General features: G+C 42.8%; 1 protein-coding gene and 1 long non-coding RNA gene across 2 annotated transcripts in view; one reads left to right on the forward strand and one right to left on the reverse strand.

Moving 5' to 3' along the window:
- LOC117512698 overlaps positions 1-16,647 on the reverse strand; it is a 589,105-nt gene that overhangs the window by 222,264 nt on the left and 350,194 nt on the right. Inside the window, exon 3 of the long non-coding RNA XR_004561360.1 lies at positions 8,206-8,214. This is a non-coding gene — a long non-coding RNA (uncharacterized LOC117512698). The remainder of the gene's footprint in view (positions 1-8,205; positions 8,215-16,647) is intronic.
- dlgap4a (discs, large (Drosophila) homolog-associated protein 4a) overlaps positions 1-16,647 on the forward strand; it is a 342,556-nt gene that overhangs the window by 17,526 nt on the left and 308,383 nt on the right. The gene's annotated exons all lie outside the window — the stretch shown is intronic.

Below are 16,647 nucleotides of genomic sequence, written 5' to 3' on the forward strand. Positions count from 1 at the left end.
AGTTTATTTTATTTATTCATAGTTTACTTATTTTTTTATTTTTTTATTTTTTTTTTCAATTTGTGGGCAAACAAGCAGAATCTATTTTTAGCAGACAATGTTTTCCTCATCTCTTTTGCCTATGAAGTTACAGGAAATTGCTTCCACTGGTATTTAAAAAGACAAAGTGCCATAGCATTTCCATTTTAAATACCAAAAAAAAAAAAAAAAAGAAAATCCTCTGGTGGACCCCCCAACCCCCGGAACCAAGCACCACCATGCTTTAAATTTCTGAGAACCCTGCATTCTCTGTGTTTGGGTGCATTTCATTTGGTCAAGCGCTAGTTGATTGCATTCTGGTTGCCCAAAATAATTTTTAATGACAGTTTTAAGTTTGCCACATACCATGTTTGAGTTGCTTGTGTCTGTCATTGGTCCATCCTACATGTTTGTTGCAGTGCATGTGGGGAATCTGGATGAGACAGAGAGGATATACCACTAACCGGGCGTGTGTGTGTGAGACACAGAACTAAGAAAGGAGCACAGGTGATTTTGAGGCCGGGATTATAAGCAGAAAATGTACTCTATAAAGTACAATCAGTCATATAAAGAAACAGCTATTCGAAACACCAATTTGAGCTTGCATTGTGTTGTGCCCCAGCAATTTTTTTCTGCAGTGTTTTTTTTTGTTGTTGTTTGTTTAGATTTGCAATAGGTACGTGTGCTGTGCTATTAATATGCATGATGATGTGATTACTGATGGTGTGACTGGCCATTCAGTTGCATTTCAGTTCAGAGATTCACAAAAAACAGACCTGGTGCCTTTTTGATGCACAGCGGTATGTAGTGCTGCAACTGAAACATACTGCTGGAGAGAAATCTAGTCTTGACCCTGGTGTATTGAATAATTATAGGCCGATATCAAATCTGTCTTTCTGGTCTAAAATTCTGGAAAAGGTGGTTTCACAGCAGCTTGTGGACCATCTTACTGAGAATGATCATTTTGAGCCACTGCAGTCTGCTTTTAGGAAACATCACAGAGACAGTGCTTACTAGAGTGGTGAATGATTTTCTGCATGCAATGGATTCAGACACCACTATGGTTTTGGTGCTTTTAGATCTAGTGCTGCATTTGATACTGTGGATCATCATGTTTTACTTGATAGGTTGGAAAATTACTTTGGGATTGCTGGAAGTGTCCTTGCTTGGTTGGCGTCTTACCTGTCCAGATGTTCTCATTATGTTGTGTACCTCTGGCAATGGTGACATGAAATTTGGGGTTCCACAGGGGTCTGTCTTAGGTCCCTTGCTTTTCTCCCTTTATATAGTGCCCCTTGGGCATATTCTGCGGCATTATGGGATTGCCTTTCATTGTTATGCTGATGATACTCAATTATACATGCCGATAACTGCTGGTAATCTAACCCATATAAAATCCTTGGAAGATTGCCTTGTATCTACTTTTAAACTTTGATAAGACTGAAATGATGGTTCTTGGTACAGCCAGACATCAGCATCAATTTGACCAGCTGGCGCTTGGTTTGGGTTCGTGTGTTATACATCATACAGACAACGTGAGGAATCACAGGGTACTTTTTGATCCTGCGTTGTCCTTTGACCTCCACATTAGAGATATTATGAGGACTGCCTTCTTCCATCTGCGAAACATAGCGAGGATTCGTCCCATCCTGTCTACGGCTGATGCTGAGACTACATGCATTTATCTCTTCCAGATTGGATTATTGCAATGCTTTATTTTCTGGTCTGCTGCAGTCCAGCATTAGGGGTCTTCAATTAGTGCAGAATGCTGCTGCCAGACTTTTGACACAAAGTAGAAAGACCCATTCTGGCGTCCCTTCATTGGCTTCCGGTTTCTCCCTGATTGGATTTTTAAAGTCCTGTTGCTGGTCTATAAAATTGTTCATGGACTGGATCCTTCCTACCTGGTGGACTTGGTCAAGCCCTATGTACCAACGTGACCCTTGCGTTCGCAGGGTGCAGGACTTCTGTGTGTTCCAAGGGGAAATAAAAAGTCTGTGGGGTATAGAGCCTTCTCCTACCGTGGCCCTACTCTCTGGAATGATCTACCTGCAGCTATAAGGCAGTCCAACGGTCTCACGCTCGTCAGCACACTTCCTGAGGTACTTTAGGTTTTGTGACTAACATGAGTACAGTCAGTAAATGTGGTGTCCCTCACACCTTATTATATTGAGCTGTGTGTTAGTCGTTTAATCAGCTTCCACTGCAGTGGAGAATTGAACTGGGTGTTCCATGCCTGCAGGGTGGGAAGCTGATTGGTGATTAAGCCAGGAAGTGTTTGCTGTTTATGTACACCTTTGAGTGGTCTCTCTGTGTGTGGAGTGGTGGACTCACATGATGGTTTCTTCTTTCACAGACTCGGTTGGTCGCGGCCACCTGGGGGGTGTCGGCGGGGTCCTTGGGTCCGAACTGTTCTGGCTCCGGACCGTTTGTGCTGCTGGGAGCGCACCGTTATTCCACCTCGCCAGACCGCTCACTCATTTGTTATTATTTAGCACTCACTGTTATGTTATTAAATTCTGTTATCCTTTGTACCGTGCTCTGCTTATTTTATACTGGGTCCTACTTCAAACACTGGTCGGTTCTCCGCCCGCGTCCGACACATAACAGTAACCGTACTATTCCACTGGGCTCCCCCTCATTCACACACATGTACTCAGTCTTGCTCCTACTGACTTTCATTCCCCTGCTCTGAGCATATCTCCACCATTCCAGGCTACACTCAACTTGCTCTCTAGTGTCACTACAGATCACAATGTCATCTGTAAACATCATAGTCCATGGAGACTCCTGTCTCTTCTCATGCACCAACCTGTCCATCACCATTGCGAACAAGAAACTGATCCTTGGTGTAATCCCACTTCCACTTTGAATAAGCTGGCATTCCTACTGTGCATCTTACCACTGTCAAATGATCCTTGTACATGTCCTGCACTACACCCACATATTTGTCTGCCACTTCAGACTTCCTCGTACAGTACCACAGCTCTTCTTTTGGCACCCTGTTACAGTGAAGAAAATAAGTATTTGAACACCCTGTGATTTTGCAAGTTCTCCCACTTAGAAATCATGGAAGGGTCTGAAATTGTCATCTTAGGTCCATGTTCACTGTGAGAGACATAATCTAAAAAAAAAAAAAAATCCAGAAATCACAATGTAGGATTTTTTAAGAATTTATTTGTATGTTACTGCTGCAAATAAGTATTTGAACACCTGTGAAAATCAATGTTAATATTTGGTACAGCAGCCTTTGTTTGCAATTACAGAGGTCAAACGTTTCCTGTAGTTTTTCACCAGATTTGCACACACTGCAGCAGGGATTTTGGCCCATTCCTCCATACAGATATTCTCTAGATTGTTCAGGTTTGGAGTTTCAGCTCCCTCCAAAGATTTTCTATTGAGTTCAGGTCTGGAGACTGGCCAGGCCACTCCAGGACCTTGAAATGCTTCTTACAGAGCCCCTCCTTAGTTGCCCTGGCTGTGTGTTTGGGGTCATTGTCATGCTGGAAGACCCAGCCATGACTCATCTTCAATGCTCTTACTGAGGTAAGGAGGTTGTTTACCCAAATTTCGCAATACATGACCCCATCCATCCTCCCTTCAATACGGTGCAGTCGTCCTGTCCCCTTTGCAGAAGAGCACCCCCAGAGTATGATGTTTCCACCCCCATGCTTCACGGTTGGGATGGTTTTCTTGGGGTTGTTCTCATCCTCGAAACATGGTAAGTGGAGTTGATTCCAAAAAGCTCTATTCTGGTCTCATCTGACCACATGACCTTCTCCCATGCCTCCTCTAGATCATCCACATGGTCACTGGTGAACTTCAAACGGGCCTGGGCATGTGCTGGCTTGAGTAGGGGGACCTTGCTGCCCTGCAGGATTTTAAACCGTGACAGCATCATGTGTTACTAATGTAATCTTTGTGACTGTGGTCCCAGCTCTCTTCAGGTCATTGACCAGGTCCTCCTGTGTCATTCTGAGCTTGCAAGTGAGATCTTGCATGGAATCCCAGACCGAGGGAGATTGACAGTCATCTTGTGTTTCTTCCACTTTCTAATAAATGATCATAACAGTTGTTGTCTTCTACCAAGCTGCTTGCCTGTTGTCCTGTAGTCCATCCCAGCCTTGTGCAGGTCTACAGTTTTGTCCCTGGTGTCCTTAGACAGCTCTTTGGTCTTGGCTATGGTGGACAGGTTGGAGTGTGATTGATTGAGTGTGTGAACAGGTGTCTTTTATACAGGTAACAAGTTCAAACAGGTGCAATTAATACAGGTAAAGTGTGCAGAATAAGAGGGCTTCTTAAAGAAAAATTAACAGGTCTGTGTGAGCCAGAATTCTTGCTGGTTGGTAGGGGGTCAAATACTTATTTACAGCAGTAACATACAAATAAATTATTAAAAAATCATACATTGTGATTTCCGGATTTTTTTTTTTTTTTTTTTTGTTTTAGATTATGTCTCTCACAGTGGACATGCACCTAAGATGAAAATTTCAGACCCCTCCATGATTTCTAAGTGGGAGAACTTGCAAAACCGCAGGGTGTTCAAATACTTATTTTCCTCACTGTATAAGCTTTGTCAAAATCCACAAACACACAATGTAACTCCTTCTGTCCTTCTCTGTACTCTCCATTAGTATTCTCAGTACAAACCTTGCATCTGTAGTGCTCTTTCCCAGCATTAAACCATATTGCTGCTCACAGATTTTCACCTGTTTTTTTTAAGCCTAGCTCCTACTACTCTTTCCCATAACGTCATGTTGTGGCTGATCAACTTTATGCCTCTGTAGTTACTGCAGCTCTGCAAGTCACCCTTGTTCTTAAAAATAGGAGCCAATGCACTTCATCTCCATTCCTCAGGCATCCACTCACTTTCCAAGATTTCATTATACAATCTGGTTAGAAACTCCACTGCCATCTCTCCTAGACATTTCCATGCCTCCACTGGAATGTCATTTTGACCAACTGCCTTTCCATTCCATCATTTTTTCATAGCTGCCCTCACTTCATCCTTACTAATCTCTTGCAGTTTATGATTTGCTCTCTCCACATCATCCAGCCTTTTCTCTCTCCCATTTTCTTCATTCATCAGCTCCTCAAAATTTTCTCTCCACCTTCTCAACACACTCTCCTTGCTTATCAGATCATTACCATCTGCATCTTTTACCACCCTAACCGGCTGCACATCATTTCCAGCTCTGTCCTGTTGTCTGACCAGTCAGTACAAGCCCTTTTCTCCTTCTTTACTATTTCAGTTCTTGTACAGCTTGCTATATGCATTTTCCTTAGCTTTTGCCACTTCTCTTTTTTTGTCTTAGACCACATCTCCTTCTACTCCTGTCTACTTTCTTCATCTCTTCGACTTTCCCAATTCTTTTTCACCAAGCTCTTTCTCCTTATGCTTTCCTAGATATCTTTGTTCCACCACTAAGTCTCCTTGTCTTCCGTCCACTGTCCAGATATCACACCCAGTACCTTCCTAGCTGTCTCCCTCACCACATCTGCAGTACTTTTCCAGTTGTCCAAAACTGCTTCCCTTCCATCCAGTGCCTCTCTCACCTGCTCACTGAATTTCACACAACAGTCTTCCTCCTTCAGGTTCGACCATCTCATCCTTTGCTGAGCTCTCATTCTCTTCTTCTTCACCTCTGAAGTCATCCTACAAACCACCATCCTATGCTGTCTGGCTACACTCTCTCCTGTCACCACCTGTAGTCTCTGATTTCTTTTATCTTATCTTGCATCTCCCCACAGCCATTTCCATCCTTTTTGCAAAGTCAACTACCATCTGCCTTTTCACATTCCTGTCCTTGATACCATATCTACCCATTACTTTGTCATCACCTCCGGCGAAAGCCGAACCCTGAAAATCTGTCTGTGTCTCAGATGGTAGCGAACCGGCCGCCCTGCCTGCCGTGGCGGACAAACAAAAAACTGCGGAACCTTCGCCAACATGCCCATTGAAGTGTGCTCCTATCACCACTCTTTCATGCTTGGGCACACTCTCCACTCTCTCATCTAACTCACTCCAGAAATCTTTGTTCTTCGTCTTGCAACCTACCTGTGGGACATATGCACTGATGATATTCATCATCACCCTTTCAATTTCCAGCTTCACTCTCATTACCCTGTTGGACACTCGCTTAACCTCCAACACACTCTTAACATACTCTTTCTTTAAAATGACCCCAACACCATTTCTCTTCCTATCCTCACCATGATACAACAACTTGAATCCCCCGCCAATGCTCCTGCTCTTGCTTCCCTTCCACTTGGTCTCTTGCACACACAATATGTCTACCTTTCTCCTCTCCATCATATCAGCAAGGTCTCTCCCTTTACCAGTCATACTACCAACATTCAAAGTCCCTACTCTCACTTCCACTCTTATTTTCGTCTTCTCCTGCTGTTTGTGGATAGGTTCTCTTCCTCTTTTTCTTCTTCTTCACCCAGCATTAGCCCAATTTCCGCCAGCATCCTATTGACAACCGCACTGGTGACGGTCGTTGTTAACCCAGGCCTTGACCGATCCAGAATGGAAATTCAATTTGTATTCTGCATCTTTAATTTTGCCCTGTTTTACACCAGATGCCCTTCCTGATGCAACCCTGCTTATTTATACTGGCTTGGAACTGGCACTCAGAATGTACTGGCTCCACACCCCATGTTGCTGAGATTTCACAAACTTAAAAGTGTAGGTGACACCAAAAAATGTGCACAAATAATCACAAAAATGATGAAATGTTGATATTTAAAAAAAATCCTGAGCAATAAAGTCGATATGTGCGCTGGTGAAGGATAAACTACTGCTGTCTGAAGTTTGCGTACTATTTCAGCCCCATTCAGTCCTCACCTGCGGCCATATTGTTGCCACATCATCAACAGAACAGCACCTGCTGATTCAAGCCCGAATCAATTGGAAACACGGCGGAGGTCAAGATATTTTCAGACATTTTTTTTTTCTAGTGTGAAGTCCAGTCTGAAGGTGTTTCTGAAGCATTTATGGTTTTGAGCCTTATTTAGATGATAATAAACTTTGGAGGAAAACCTTCAGTCTGACAACAGTGATGATATTGGCAGAGTTCAGAACACAGAATGGTGATTATAAAAATCAATAAATAAATAAATAACGCAGGCGATTGCGGCATGAGTGGAGGTGATAAACTGTTTTGTTTTTTTGTTTAGCTAGCTCTTTGGTCGTAATGAACTGATTAAAAAAAATAGTTTTGCTATCTGTGACGTCAGAAAAAAAGTGATGAGGAAGTGTGGATTTTCTTGTTTTCCTTAGAAACAATTTTAAATATGAAAACTGTCATGAGGGACTGAAAATATCAGCTATTTTTGAATACATTTTAATGTACTGTACATTAGTAGCATGCCACATTATTATTAAACATTAAAACCATTCACACAAGAAGTAAATACACTCAACAAAAATATAAACGCAGCACTTTTGGTTTTGCTCCCATTTTGTATGAGATGAACTCAAAGATCTAACACTTTTTCCACATACACAATATCACCATTTCCCTCAAATATTGTTCACAAACCAGTCTAAATCTGTGATAGTGAGCACTTCTCCTTTGCTGAGATAATCCATCCCACCTCACAGGTGTGCCATATCAAGATGCTGATTAGACACCATGATTAGTGCACAGGTGTGCCTTAGACTGTCCACAATAAAAGGCCACTCTGAAAGGTGCAGTTTTGTTTTATTGGGGGGGGATACCAGTCAGTATCTGGTGTGACCACCATTTTCCTCATGCAGTGCAACACATCTCCTTCGCATAGAGTTGATCAGGTTGTCAGTTGTGGCCTGTGGAATGTTGGTCCACTCCTCTTCAATGGCTGTGCGAAGTTGCTGGATATTGGCAGGAACTGGTACATGCTGTCGTATACGCCGGTCCAGAGCATCCCAAACATGCTCAATGGGTGACATGTCCGGTGAGTATGCCGGCCATGCAAGAACTGGGACATTTTCAGCTTCCAAGAATTGTGTACAGATCCTTGCAACATGGGGCCGTGCATTATCCTGCTGCAACATGAGGTGATGTTTTTGGATGTATGGCACAACAATGGGCCTCAGGATCTCGTCACGGTATCTCTGTGCATTCAAAATGCCATCAATAAAATGCACCTGTGTTGTTCGTCCATAACAGACGCCTGCCCATACCATAACCCCACCGCCACCATGGGCCACTCGATCCACAACATTGACATCAGAAAACCACTCACCCACACGATGCCACACACGCTGTCTGCCATCTACCCTGAACAGTGTGAACTGGGATTCATCCGTGAAGAGAACACCTCTCCAACGTGCCAAACGCTAGCGAATGTGAGCATTTGCCCACTCAAGTCGGTTACGACGACGAACTGGAGTCAGATCGAGACCCCGATGAGGACGACGAGCATGCAGATGAGCTTCCCTGAGACGGTTTCTGACAGTTTGTGCAGAAAGTCTTTGGTTATGCAAACCGATTGTTTCAGCAGCTGTCCGAGTGGCTGGTCTCAGACGATCTTGGAGGTGAACATACTGGATGTGGAGGTCCTGGGCTGGTGTGGTTACACGTGGTCTGTGGTTGTGAGGCTGGTTGGATGTACTGTCAAATTCTCTGAAACGCCTTTGGAGACGGCTTATGGTAGAGAAATGAACATTCAATACACGAGCAACAGCTCGGGTTGACATTCCTGCTGTCAGCATGCCATTTGCTTGCTCCCTCAAATCTTGCGACATCTGTGGCGTGCTGTGTGATAAAACTGCACCTTTCAGAGTGGCCTTTTATTGTGGGCAGTCTAAGGCACACCTGTGCACTAATCATGGTGTCTAATCAGCATCTTGATATGGCACACCTGTGAGGTGGGATGGATTATCTCAGCAAAGGAGAAGTGCTCACTATCACAGATTTAGACTGGTTTGTGAACAATATTACCTGTTGGTTCAGTGTGATCATCTTTAAACTTATCCACGTTTACAAAACAACATCTGAAAATAATTTAATTCCTTCGGTCTTGGCTGAAGAAAAGTCCATTTGTCACATGGGAGTTTGGTGCCAGCAGTGCCGGCTGTCATCCGTTATTGTGGCTGATGGATCGAGTCTCTGCTGTTAACAAGCCGCTTTGCGCTGCAAGTCTGCCTCCACTGCGCATGCGCCATTTTGGAGCTCAGCGGCTCGTCTCAGAAGTCTCTTCCCCCAAAGCAATCAAATCGATTAATGGGATTATATCCATCAGATGACAAGGTAAAACCTGTTAAATCATTCTAAAGTCAGCTTTAAGCAGAAACGAGATGATAATCGGTGAAGCTTTGAAATGACAGACGCACAGTGGATGCATCAGCTAGCAGCTTGTGTAGCTGCAGTGATCTGATCGCTTCCTCCATCTTTTATGATGAAATAATGCTGAATTCATGTGGAAATGATTGTTGTACCAAAGCTTCAGATATCTGTCGCTGAGATAGATGATGTTTACTTGTAATAATAGTCAGGTTTGGGAGCATGCATTGGTACCATGCATTGCAGCATCTACTGTACCACAGAACCATGCTGAGTTGGGGATGAGATGGCAACCACCCAGGCAGGCTACCGGTCCATCCTCAACTCTCAAAATGAATTATCTATTTGCTGTAGCCAGGTTAAATGTATGTGGCCCCATGGTTTGCTTCAGCCAATGGGGTCCTCAATACTGAGGCACCTGTGTGTTGAATCATGCCCAGAGAAATGCACAACTGGGCCAAAATGTAGCTGATGCTCCCTCTCCATGCAAGTGATTCTACTCATCTTCCTAGGTTACCATTCCTTTGACACAGTCATTTCAGCAGTGCCTGAGGATCCTCTGAAGCGACATAGTACCAAAGACATTTCCCTAGATTTCACCCTAGATTTCCTGTGAAGGATCAATAAAGTATCTATCTATCCATCCATCCATCCAGTGGTGGGCAATCATGTGCCATGAAGGGCTGAGACACTGCAGGTTTTCCTTGCTACTAATCACCTCAGCAGGTGATTTCATTAATGATCAGGTGTCTCAGCAGGTGAATTCATTGATGTATTTACGTTCAGCAACCCACTTGCTGAGGTGACTGGTTGCAAGGAAAATCTGCAGTGTCTCAGCCCTCGTTGCCCTCGTTGCCAACGCTTTCCCTAGGTCACTTGTTTGCATCTACCTCTCTCGACCATACATTAAGACAGGAAACAACAGTACTATAAAGACTTGGACCTTCATTCTCCTGCAAAGGTGTCAGTGTCAACAAACACTTTTGTCCAGTGACGTCATGATTCCATAAGATTTTTTCCAGATGTCTCCCAATCTCAAAGTCTGACTGGAATGATAATCAACAAATGAAATTATAATTACAGTGTTACTCATTGCAACTCAACTTTAGATTACTTTTATGGCAGCTTTGGTCATGATTAGTCCTTATTTGAAAATGCTGAATATGGTGGACTATGTCTGACAGCTTGCTCTAATTTCACTGGTAAAATAGTAGGTGGATTAGTTTCTTGTTTGTGTTTCAAACAGTTGAAGTCCTTGTTTGTTGTCCCTAATATGTTCAAGCTTTATCAGTGTAAAGCTTCTTAAAGTGACTTTCCACGCTAGGATGAGTTAACTGTGTTGTGAAAAGAGAAGGAGCAGAAATGTCACAAGGTGCAGGCCTAATTGGCATTTGAATGAGTATAGACAACAGTCTCGAAAGCTCACATCACTTTAATTCTGGCTGTTCTGCAGTTTGCTCTTGGTACATTTTGTTTTGCCTCTGCAAAACTCTCAGTATGCAGTGTTGCAGTTGATATGCACTTAGTGAATTTTACAAAATAGCCGATTTATCATTGTGTCACGTCACTGGTTGTACTGTGTTGCTGTATACTGAATGATGTAGCACCCTGTGTAGCTTTTCGGTGATATGATGTAATTTTACTTTGTCATGACTATAATTACCTTCTGGATACATGCTGAGATTTGCAGACTAAATGAAGATCTCCCCAAACAGTAATGTTTTTGCCACCTGTGCGGTAAACAAGGCACATGGAGTTTGACATAAATTAAACGGTTCCGTCACTTTAGGTATCTATTTTTTTCAAATTGTTGCTTCTCTATAGCAACAAGCCTACAGTGAAGCTTCAGTTCAGGCAGAACTCAGCTGTGTGTACACATCCTCCTCACCAACGGTGAAGTGTCTTACTGCTCCATCTGTTCTGCTATTGTCTCATCATTGCCCTCTCCATTTTGCGGCTAAAGATGACTCAAAACGTGATTTCATCTGCGAGCATAGCCGCTCATCTCCTTCTGCATGACCTTGAAGACCGAAGTCACCAGGAACTAATGAGGTGATCAGTGATCTTTTACGTTATTGTGGCTATTTTATTTTATTTTTTTTGGTAACAGCTTAGGGCTTAGACAGCAAATGTGGGTTAGGCCACCTCAGCCAGCTTATGTACACAATACCTAAAAACAAGAGCAGTCCGAGATTTCCGACGTCCTTCAATCCTGATCGGTTAACTTCCAAAATTCAGTGGAGCCTTCCATGTCCTAATATTGTTCTGTCGTGCAAATTTGGTGAGAATCAATGAAGTAGTTTTTTTTTTTTTTTTTTAAGTTAATCCTTCAAAGCCTATATAAACTGAAATCTTGATCCAGAATCCTGATCCAGATTACCTTCAAAATTTAATGGGGTCTTCCGTGGCCTTATATCAATCTGTGGTGAAAGTTTCCTCAAAATCCATGTGGTAGTTTTAACGTAATCTTGCTAACAGGCAGAAAGACAAAAAAATAAGCGCAGATGATTTTATTACATCCTTGGCGAATGTAACAATCAATGCTGCCATCTTATAACTCACCTAATTAAAAACAGCACAAAATAAGGATGAGCTGTGTGGTGAATTTGATGCACCAGATCAATCAAAAAAGCAACTCTTTTTGCATTATGATGTGATATCTCAGAGGTGGCTGCTACCTGCTGGATGTTTAGTGGTTGCTGAATACAACTCCAATTCCAGTGAAGTTGGGACGTTGTGTAAAATGTAAATTAAAAACAGATTACAATGATTTGCAAATCCTCTTAAACCTATATTTATGTTTTGGACGCGGTCGGAGCACCGACCCAGCATTTGAAAGGACCCAGCATAAAATAAGCAGAGCACGGTTCAAAAGGTAACAGAATTTAATAAACATAACAGTGAGTGACGTGCTAAACAACTAAAAAGTCCGCGGTCTGGTGAGGTGGAAACACGGTGCGCTCTCAACAGCGCAAACGGTCCGGAGCCACAGCAGTTCGGACCCAGGGATCCCGCCGACACCCCCCAGGTGGCCACGACAAACCAAGTCTGTGAAGAAAGAAAACATGGAGGTGAGTCCAACTCCACACAGAGAGACACAACTCAAAGGTGCACGCAATCAGCAAACACTTCCTGGCTTAAATCTATTCATCAGTTTCTCACCCTGCAGGCACGGAACAACTCAGTTCAAATCTCCACTGCAGCAGAAGCTGATTAGACAATTAGCATAACGTGACAGCTCAATACAACAAGGTGTGAGGGACACCAAATCCACTGTCATTACTTCATAAAAGTCACCAAAACCAAATTACCTCAGGAAGTGTGCTGAAGAGCGTGAGACCTCACCCAATCCTCCTTCACAGACTGTGGCATCAAACCTGGAGCGGTCTCTGCGTCCATGATGGTGAGATTGTTCTCCTGACGTCGATCTCACACGTCTGCTCACAAAGTCGAGTCTCTGGCAATCACACACTGTGCATTCAAGGTTTAAATGCAGCAATCTCTGATCAAGACAAAATACACCACAGCTGTGAGTCCTGATGACCTGCATGTGAAAACAAGCCTCAGGTGTTCAGGGTGAGGTCCTAATGCTCAGCCACTCAGTCCTGAATGCATACCACCTGGTGGGAGAAACAGAAAACAAAAACCAAGCCAGCCAAACACCCCAGCCCACAACAATATTCAATTGAATACACCACAAAGACAAGATATTTAATGTTCAAACTGATAAACTTTGTTGTTTTTGTGCAAATATTTGCTCATTTTGAAATGGATGCCTGCAACACGTTTCAAAAAGGTTGGGACAGGGCAACAAAAGACTGTGAAAGTTGGTGAATACTCAAAGAACATCCGTAATTGAGAACAGGTGAGTGTCATGATTGGGTATAAAAGGAACATTCCCAAAAGGCCACAAAGAGTCATGAGGAGAAGAGTGAGCTTTGCATTTTGTATCACCAGTTATCCATTTTCATGATGAAGTGGTATAGAGGAGGATTTTCTTAAAAAAGAAGACCTGAAATTTTAGCTACAAATTGCCAGAAAGTACATCTGAGATGCAAGCCTGGATTTGATCTGTTTTGGTGAAAGAAAATCCTTCTCTGCTCTACTCCTGTTGTGTGTTGGGGGGTGTGGCTGGATGTTTTGGTGTTCTTTTCTTTTCTTTGCTCTCCAGGTGGCATGAGGGCTGATTTGTCTGTGAAGAAGGTGCTGGCTGAAGAGTCTTCACCCTCATCAACATCATGGAAAACACCTGTGATTGGTGCTCACGTGCAACCTGGACGACTTGCAGCTGAAGCAGATAATTGGATGGCGTTCTGCATTTAAGTCATGTGTGATTCAAGCAGAACTGCCGGGAAATCGACCTTGTGACGTTCGTTTGTGAGACGCTGAGGACCGCGCCTGGGTTTGACACATCGAGCCCGTGAAGCGGGGAGGGGTGAGGACACATGCTGTCAGCACACACGAAAGGTAATTAAGTGTTTAGGTACTTGTTGATAGTAACTTGGTGTTTTGTTACACAGTATACTGGAATTGTAAAGAGAATTGCGCAGTTTGCTTCTCACTGCTGTGGCGTGAAGGATAAGTGATCCTCCACTTGTTGTGAGAAGCTGCTCATTTGCAAAAAGTAAAAAAAAGGACACTGACCTGAGTGTGTTGCTGGCAGCGTGTGTTTATTGGAAGATATATTTGTATCTGTTGACTTACCTCACCGTCTCTTTGCTTCACAGAGAATCAGTTTGTCGTGTCCACCTGGGGGGTGTTTGGCGGTGGTGGGAAGTCCAGGAGCGCCGGCTTTAATCCTTGCGGGCGCTGGAGAGCGAGCCGCGGATCACTCCACCAGAGGGACGTTGTTTTTTATGTTTTTACACTTTTTAACACAGGTGTATAATAAATAGTTTTTGTTTGGAACCGCCTTCTGGTTATTTTTAGCGCTGGGTCCTGTCTGACGCAGGTTCGCTCCTCAATCCGCGTCGACACATAACAACGCCACTGTGAAGCTAAGAGTAGTGATGCAAAATGCAAAGTTTGCACTGTGCACAATTTTTCCAATCACAGCCACATAAGCCCATAACTTCTCCTGGGTTGTCTGGGTGTCTTGGTGGCTTTCCTCACTCTTCTCCTTCTTGCACAGTCACTCAGTTTTTGAGAACTGTCTACTCCATGCAGATTTACCATAAAGTGCCATAGTGTTTGTATTTCTTTGTAATTAATGTAAAGTGCAAGACATTCAGTGGCAGCTTTACCATCAGAGAGCCTCGTCCACAGCTACCACAAGACTCCAAGCTGTCAGTGATGTTAAAGGGGGCAACACACGGTATTAAGAAAAGGAGTATGTAAACTTTTGATCAAGGTCATTTGGGCAGTTTGTGTTGTCATTATGATTTCAAAAGAGTAAACCTGGTTGTTTGACAATAAATGGCTTCACCCAACCAGTAACCATGAATGAAAAAAAGTTTTTGTGTTATCATTCATATTCTCTGAAAAATGAACAAAAAAAAAAACTAAACTTCTGCCAGGGTATTTAAACATTTGAGTACAACTGTAAGTCATAAAAAGAATCTTCTTTGGCACCATACAGTGTTATTCCTTAGCATTTAAAGAAAAGATTCATCATATGATATTTCCAATATGATCAAAATTCATGCTGTCTGGAAATGATTTAGAATTTTGACCCCTGAAGGGGAGAAATTCAAGCTGTCAGATGCCATGAAAATTGAGTAAGGTATATCTTATATTATATTCCAATTCTAGGGTGGAACTATGCCAGTATACAAAGGTATATCTAAAAAGGAAGAGTAAAATAGGAGAGTAGAAAAGAGTAGAGTAGAGCCACTTGACTTGCATTCGTCATAGATCACGTCGGGGCTTCCCCAATCTACGTGAGGGGTGCTGGGAAGGACACGGACGATGGATGACATCAGCTTGTTGCTCGCTTTAACAAAATAAACCAAGATAGTGGAAATTGCTTCAGACAGCTTATTGCAGTATAAATCAAATATGTTTCACATATTTTAAAAAAGTTAGTGAAAAATAAAACGCGTCTAAATCTAAAAATGTTGTTTTTGAAACTACATAACACCTCTGAAGTGATTGGTATCTTAACGGATGTTAGCATGCATGCCCTGGAAATGGACATCAAGCAAGTGTTCATGTCACAAGTCATCTCAAAACCTCACACATGTTCACAGGTGCTTCCTCCTGCAGGCCATCTGCACAAAGGCAATTAAAGGCAAAATAAGGAAAAATGGTATTTGCTATGGATCTGTGTAGGCTCTGTTGTCCAGGTGGTTTCCATAGTAGAAAAGCTTGAATCTTCGACTGGACTGGGTTGCTTGACGTGAGGACGTTTCGCTTCAAATCACAGAAGCTTCCTCAGCTAAAATTCTTGCTCTGGTAGTCAGACTTCTGTCTTGACTCTTGTAGAGAAGAGACTCTTCTCTACAAGAGTCAAGACTATTCGCTATGGTGTTCCCCTCAGGTAAATATGTTCTCCTCATTAAAATGAGCTGTAATTTTTTAACATGTTACAAAAATACACCCACATCATACTGCTTGGATTTTGGTTGAAACTAAATTTAGTCAGTTTTGTGAAATTTGAAAGGCCGTACAGCAATAAGTTAGCAACCACGATGAAACACATGATGACAGCAGAATGGGAAAGTAAAACCAGAATTAAAAACTGTACAGAATGTGTGTCTACAGAAAATATGAAACACTGTTCAGGAATGTTTGGAAAGAAAAGTCCGTAGAAGTTGGTATCGGAAGGAAAACTTGCTGAAAATTGGCATCTGTGGGACGATTTATGATTGTGTATCCATTAAAGGTGTAACGGTACATGTATTTGTATTGAACCGATTCGGTACGGGACGTTCAGTTCGGTGCACGGGTGAGTTTGCGTTGCTTGTGTTTACATTCACTGCTGCCAACTTAGCGAATTTCTCGCTAAATCTGGCGACTTTCCAAACCCTCTTGACAACTTGACTAGCGACGAATCTTGCTACTTTTCCTGGCGTTACCGGAGACTTTTCTGATGTTTGGCGACTGAAAGTGAAAGTCTCTGTTGTCACAGAGTGGCAGCGGGTCTCTCCCTCCTCTGCAGTGCTGCCTGCAGCAGTCTGAAAGCACTGAGTGGAGGGATATCTACAATCCTCCTCACTCGGACTTGCTCAGCCTCCTGACCTTGTTTTCTGCACTGTGATTAAATAGTCCCCAGACTTTGAGAAGCCCTGGCCTTGAGAAGTTATTTTATTTGAATAAATGATGGCCAATTTTAATGGCAAAATAAATAAACAAACCAAGAATCAAGTTTATTTGTGGTTCTAAATATTTTAAAGGTGGTTTTACTCACTTTTTTGCC

Source organism: Thalassophryne amazonica, chromosome 6 (assembly GCF_902500255.1).
Source record: "Thalassophryne amazonica chromosome 6, fThaAma1.1, whole genome shotgun sequence".
Lineage (NCBI taxonomy): Eukaryota > Metazoa > Chordata > Actinopteri > Batrachoidiformes > Batrachoididae > Thalassophryne > Thalassophryne amazonica.